Below are 7,500 nucleotides of genomic sequence, written 5' to 3' on the forward strand. Positions count from 1 at the left end.
CGCTGGGTAGAGGTGGTGGCGTAAGGTAAACGCCGTGTAGAGGTGGTGGTGTAAGGCAAAAGTCAGGTGGAGGGTTGATTTAAGACAAACGTCAATGGCGAAGTGTGTAATTTCCAGAAAATGAGAAAAGAAGGAAAAAGAAAGAGAGCGACAGAAAGTTGAAGAAAGAACGAAAGAGAGAGCACGACAGAGAGAAAGCGGAAGAAGAGAGAAGAAAACAGAAGCCAGACAGAAGGAGCAAGACACACAATTAGAGACATACAGATAGGCAGAACGAAAAGTAGACAGACCGAGAGAGAGAGAATGACAGAGAGAGAGAGAGAGAGAGAGAGAGAATGAGAGAGAGAATGAGAGAATAACTCAGAAGTCCACGTCGCTAAAACTACTTTTGTTATTCTTCCTCTTCTGCTAGAACCATGCACGTGCACCAATAAGTGTGTGTGTGTGTGTGTGTGTGTGTGTGTGTGACGGAGGTGGGGACTACTTTACGCTTAAAAGCGAATGCGACGACGCAGACTCGTTCATTGTTCTTGACAGAACCTTAGATCTTAAAGGCAGAACAGTTTGTCTTGGAGACGCACCTGCACACAGAGGCTTACAGACGGGCATGCATACACACAAACAAACACACATGCATACACACAAACAAACACACACACATAAACACAAGCGCAAGGGGTGGAAAATGGTAACATGTTTAGTACTATTTGAATTCATTTGTTCAGGTAAAATGTCGAAGTGTTAAATGGAAAATTTTTTTAGCTATGTCCTAGCAACTTTATATGAGGTTATGTCCGTCAGTTTAGAATTAAATGGAAGTAGAAAAAAAAAAAAAAAAAAAAAAAAAAAAAACATGGTTCCGACTAGATATATTCTTATATTACATTAACCATTACTTAGAAACCGGTTTCAGTTTGAAACTTATTACAATAATATCGTGTGGTCTACGTTCATACTAGACATATATAGAATATTTTTAATGCGCCAGTCACATACAACGGATGAAAGATAGGGCTAGGAAATTTCCACGGGTCACGCTAGACTATATAATTATTATACACTAATTTATAAATACAGTTTTTTTCTTAATATCAAAACTGTTTTTATTTGAAGCTGGTATTAGTCTGGCTAGATTAGAATATTACATGGATAAAATGAAAACTCAAAGAGAAAAAGTGTAGCATTAAACGTTTTCATGGATAATATATAATTTAATTAATCTTTTTTCGCTACTTAAAAAATAATTTTCTATTTGCAATCATTTAATCCGTTGGGAAATTATCAAAATAATTGAAAGCAGTATTGATGTTATGCAATAGTCGAGTATCATAATTCAGTTGTCCTCTAAACAAATACGTTCAGTTCGAACGCGCCTCTGTCTTATCAAAGGCCTTACAATTGATTTTAAACCCCAGGCTCTTCTGTTTGTGCAGTAAGAAAACTTCTCAAATGCATTTGTCATGTAAAAGGTGTAAACTTCAGTCAAAATCGAACTTCTTTAAACGGATTTTTCTATTATCGATACTTATCAGAGGCATTCTGATACAAAACCTTTCTAAGAACACGCTCATATACATAAAATACATTTGTGTTAAATTTTTAATACATCAGCCCAGCCGTTTCGCGGTCTACAGAAAAGGAACTCACACGCACAGAGACAAAGTGCATTATATATATATGTGTGTGTGTGTGTGTGTGTGTGTGTGTGTGTGTGTGTGTGTGTGTGTGTGTGTGTGTGTGTGTGTGTGTGTGTGTGTGTTACTTTGGGGATTTGAATTATAAAGTAGTTAATTTTTAAATAGTTGTAAATGGTTATCCACTGGGAATAGTTGGAAACAATTTAAACTTTGGTCTTGGATTAACATAAATGGAATTGACTAGAGAATAGAATAGGATGAAATACAAAGAAATCTAAATAGGTAAATATATATGCAATAGTATTGATGGCTGTATTAATAGAATTTACAAAACTCAGCAGAGAGAGAGAGAGAGAGAGAGAGAAAGAGAAGAGGGCGATAGATATAAACGGAGAGAGAAGAGTAGACTGAGAAGGGGGAGGCATAGAAAAGGTGACTTAGAAAGAAGGGTAAAGGGAGAGACGTTGTTTAATAATAAAAAGAGTAAATGACTGTGACAAGATAGCTTGATAATTGCAGGTGCTCTGCCAAGAAAGTTCCGTGAAGCACCCCAGTTGAAGTATCTTTCTCGTATATATCACCTATGAATCACTGCCCCTTTTAAATATGGCATAGCTTAAATTAGTTTTCTCCTCAGAGTTTGTCTTTTTCAACGAAACGAAATGAAAAAAAAAAATCAGAATTATTACAGCAGAAAGAATGAGAAGAAACCGTCGTTCAAGAATTCAAAAATCGAAAAAACGCTGCCATCTTTTTTGAACTAATGCTTAGTAGAATTTATTTATTGTTTATTATTATTATTATTATTATTATTATTATTATTATTATTATTATTATTATTAATATTTTCCTTATTTATTTATTTGAGTTTTTTTTTCTATATCTTTTTTAAAAGACGCACCTGACAGAGACAATAAGAAAACCATGAGGAATGTATGTATCTGCTTGGCAAAGAAAAACGCCTGGCATTGGCAGAGAGACAGGGAGGTGGGAAGTCATGTCTTGAGGAATGACAATGGGCATTTCTACTAAACTGACTGGTTTGAAGAATGGATTGAAACAGGAAGAGAGAGAGAGAGAGAGAGAGAGAGAGAGAGGGGGGGGGTGCAACGATAGAGGGGGTATTTTTTTTATTCTTGGAGAGAATGTGAAGGTAACTAGGGGATTTTTTGAAATCGAGGAATCTAAGAACTTTGGCTAGCCTAGAATGCAATAAAGCTCTCAAGTCTGTGAGGTATTTTAGTCCGATATAAACAAAGGCGTTGGGAGTGGAATCCACTTTATACTTAGGAAGATTAGGTAATAGTTTCCAATGATAAAGGGAATGGTTAGATGCGTTTGATAATAGTTGTACTAGTAATGAAAATACTAGTAATAATAACACTAGTAACAGTAAATATAATTATTATAATAATGATGTTTGCCAGACGATATAAACAATCTTAAACCATGCTATTTCTTACAAAAAAAGTTTAAACATCAAAAAGAATCTATGTACTTAAAAACAGAGTATCAGTTTTTGAGTGGTATAAGAGATTCAAGGAAGACAGAGTCTGTGAGTGATGATGAGAGGTGTGGGAAGAGTAAGAAAATCAGAACCCTAGAGTTGGTTGGCCAAAGAACTTCATGGATAAGAATCGTCGTTCTGGTAGAGACAATAAGAGCATAGTGTAGGAACTGTCCACACAATAAAGATTTGCAGAAGGATGGCCAGAGAAGATCAGACTATTTGACCAAGATGAACATCAAGACAGTTGCTCACCCTCTCTATAGTCCAGACTTTGCTCCTTGTGAATTTTGATTATTCCCTTAAGGAAACATTAGAGACTGTCGTTATGAGACAATTGAAGAGATGAAAGGGGATATGACGAGAGTCATTGATACGTTCAAGCAAGAGGACTTTCATGAGCCCTTCCAGAAGTTGGAATGGTACAAGTGTATTGCAGCTGGAGAAGATTACTTCGAAGGTGACTACAATTTTAATGTGTGTACTATTAATAAAAGTGTCCGTATGAAACAGTCTGGAAACTTATCGAAGGAACATTTTTTTTTACAAGGTAGTCACCACTTATCAAAGCCCGGAAGCCACTCGGGGATTAGGGTTATTGCATGTACAGTACGTTAGTATTGGAGATTTGATAAAGTTGTATGCAATATAAATTTACTAATTACTACTACGCATTATAGCATTATATATATGTGTGTGTGTGTATGTATATATATGTATGTATATGTATGTATATATATATGTATATATATATATGTATATATATATATGTATGTATATATATATATGTATGTATATATATATATGTATATATATATATGTATATATATATATGTATATATATATATATATGTATATATATATATGTATATATATATATATATGTATATATATATATATATATATATAATCTACAAAACATTGTGAAAATAACACTGTATGTAATTTGTACAAAAATTCTGTTATTTTTTCGTTTATTTTATTTTCAGATCAACTCAACAGTACCTCTCCTTTTGCATAAACTCCGACCTCGCTCCGTCTATAAAATCCGGTCACTCATTTCGTTGTTAGTTTTTGCAAGTTTCTATAATAATTGCTAACGCCGTTCCATATCATTCGACGTCAGCATTTTGTCTTCAAATTTTTGCAACTCAATTTTAAATTTATGGTTTCACCAAACTGTATAACTATTTCCGCATATTTCAAATGTCTAATTGTCCGCGTATCTTTTTTTGACACTAATGGAATTAATTTTTAATTGCACTGAATCATAAAACTTAATAGTACTTGTAAATTAGTGCATTTTTTTTACATTTTTTTTTTTGGTTTTCACTTTTTTAAGAATATGATTATTTGACACTGGAGATATTCATAATCTTCCATGAGAAATATTTGGAATCAAGTCTCCCGTTGCTGTTATTTCAGATCACTTGAAACCATAGCAGCAAGTTTTAGTCTCTCCATCAAGGCCAAAGGTTTTGGGGATATATATATATATATATATATATATATATATATATATATATATATATATATGTATATATATATATATATATATATATATATATACTAGCAAAAGTACCCGTCGTTGACTGGGTTCAAAAACAGCTTACAGAAAATCAACTCTGATTTATGAAAGTATGATAGGTTGTGAAAAGGAAGGGTTGTAAAGAGATAGCTTCAAATTTGGGGGTATCAAAACCAAAGCAAAATATGATGAAAGTAAAAATAAAATAGATAAACCCCATAATTTATTATACCATACCTGTTCACACTGAAACACTTATCACAATATTCTGTGGATCTATATTAAAAACGTTGTTCAACTTTGTGACATATTTCCATTCTATGGAGGTCAGGCGCGAACGAACACCCTATAATTTTATTATACCATATTTCTTCAAACTGAAACATAATTATCAAAGTATACTTACGCAGATAGATATGAAAAGTCTTTATTAAAGTGTGTGCCTATTTCCATTCTATGAAGGCCAGGCGCGAACTCAGACCCCACAATTTTATTATATCATCCCTATTTAAGTTAAAACATGCTTACCAAAATATTCTTATGTACATCTATATCAAAAACACTTCTAAACGTTTTTTTGTCATTTTTTATTTTTTTATTTCCAAACGCAGACCCCACAATTTTAATGAACCACCGTTCTGCCAAATCAAACATACCCATTCCTGTGTCTCGATAATCTTCTATCATTACATGTAATCAGTTTCTTAAAATAGTTAACCATATAGGAGCCTATTCGTGACCAGACACACACACAGACATTCAGCTTTATATATATATATATATATATATATATATATATATATATAAATTTTGCTCTATCTAGTATATTGAGCAATTCTTATTTGGGTGAGAATAGTAATTCAAAGAATCCAAATAACATTAAGAATTTTAAACTTTTTCCCATTAGAAGACAACCAAAAGTTCTTTTTACAACTTCAAAGTAAAATATTAGAAAATCAAAGCGAACTTTATTATGTGAACAAAGAATTATTATAAAAAAAAAACTTTTTCAGCAAAACATTTCAGATTTTATTCGAAGAACAAAAAACAAAAAAAAGTTATACTTTCAAATTTTGAGCAAAATGGAAATCTAAATAAAAAAAAACATCTGAACTAAGAAAGTTACGAAATAATATTTTTAATACAAAATTTCATAAAATTTATAAAAATCGATTTCATTAGATAAAACTTCACATCTAAAAGAAGAAAAAATCCTATGGACCCAAGGGACTTGAAATTTATAAAATAAAACGAAAAAAGATATTTCTTTTAAAGTGTGAATCTCTTCACTTTCCCGCCTTAGTTGCATCCATCATAACGCTTGTAAACAAGCAGTCGATTCATCTATATAGATATATATTGCATCCAGAAAAAATACCCGTCCTAAGATAGATAAAATTCATTCCATGAACAGAACAGTTTTGCACCACTTCTATGTCCTTTTTTTGAAGATTACAATCAAAATATGCTATTAAACTTCGTGTCTAGAATCCTTATTCCAATTTTGATTAAAATTCATTACATGATTTTGTTTGAAGAAAATATATAAATTTAAGCTAAAGAGGTCTTAAAAAGAAATTGACATTCAAGAAATTTTTGCTAAATTTTCGTCTAGTGACTATGGATCAGATTTACTGCTGGTGTAAAATATTTTCATTTTTAAATGAAACGCTGTACACCTTTTAAAAATTTATATATCCGTGTGTGTGTGTGTGTGTATGTAATGCTCCTTATCTTGAGTTAAGCCTATTGAGAAGTGATACACGAATTACCATTAGCGTATAAAGCAATGCTCTTTGTGTAAACAAATCGAGCTTAGGTATTTCAGACGATGTCAAAACATCGTTAATTCACGACTCGCACAGCAGCCGCCGATAAGCGTAATGGTTAGAAGCCTTGATTGTCGTACAGGCGGTCGGGTTTCAATCCTAGCTTGAGGTAGTTGCCTGTCTAGCCGCACTGATAAGCTATGAAATAGCGAAAAAGTACTGTATGTGGATGACTATATATTAAGTTTATAATCCAATAAAATATCCAAATTTGGAATATTAATATTAATATAGTAATTCTCACCGAATAAAAAAAAAACTCAATTCACCCAAGATAGAAATAGAGCTTGTTATAGAAAAAAAATAAAGACTGTAAAATATATAATTCATATTAATTTATTGTTCGACATGATACTCAAAAAAAGTATCCTGTCGAACAATAAATTAATAGTTTTAAAGTTTTAATTTTTATTATTACACACACACACGCACGCACGCGCGACAGTGAAATCTCAAAAGATTTAGGAATATAAACCACACTTAAGACATAGAAGGGAAAATAAATGTATATTTAGACGATTGTATATCCGATAATACTCTAAGTACAAAATAAGCTCAATGGTAGAACGCTACTATATTATCGCTTCGAAATAAGCAAATTTTATCAAAAATTAGATGTACGATTGTTTATGAATTGTTTATTTTGAAATTATATATATAAACATATATATATATATAAACATATATATATATATATATAAACATATATAAACATATATATATAAATATATATATATATAAATATAAACATATATATAAATATATATATAGACATATATATATAAATATAAACATATATATAAATATATATATAGACATATATATATATATAAATATATATATATAGACATATATATATAAATATATATATATAGACATATATATAAATATATAGACACATATATAAATATATATATAGACACATATATATAAATATATATAGACATATATATATAAATATATATATATATATAGACATATATATATAAATATATATAT

The sequence above is a fragment of the Euprymna scolopes genome, chromosome 3 (genome assembly GCF_053919585.1).
Source record: "Euprymna scolopes isolate OS-2025 chromosome 3, ASM5391958v1, whole genome shotgun sequence".
NCBI classification, from domain to species: Eukaryota; Metazoa; Mollusca; class Cephalopoda; order Sepiida; family Sepiolidae; genus Euprymna; species Euprymna scolopes.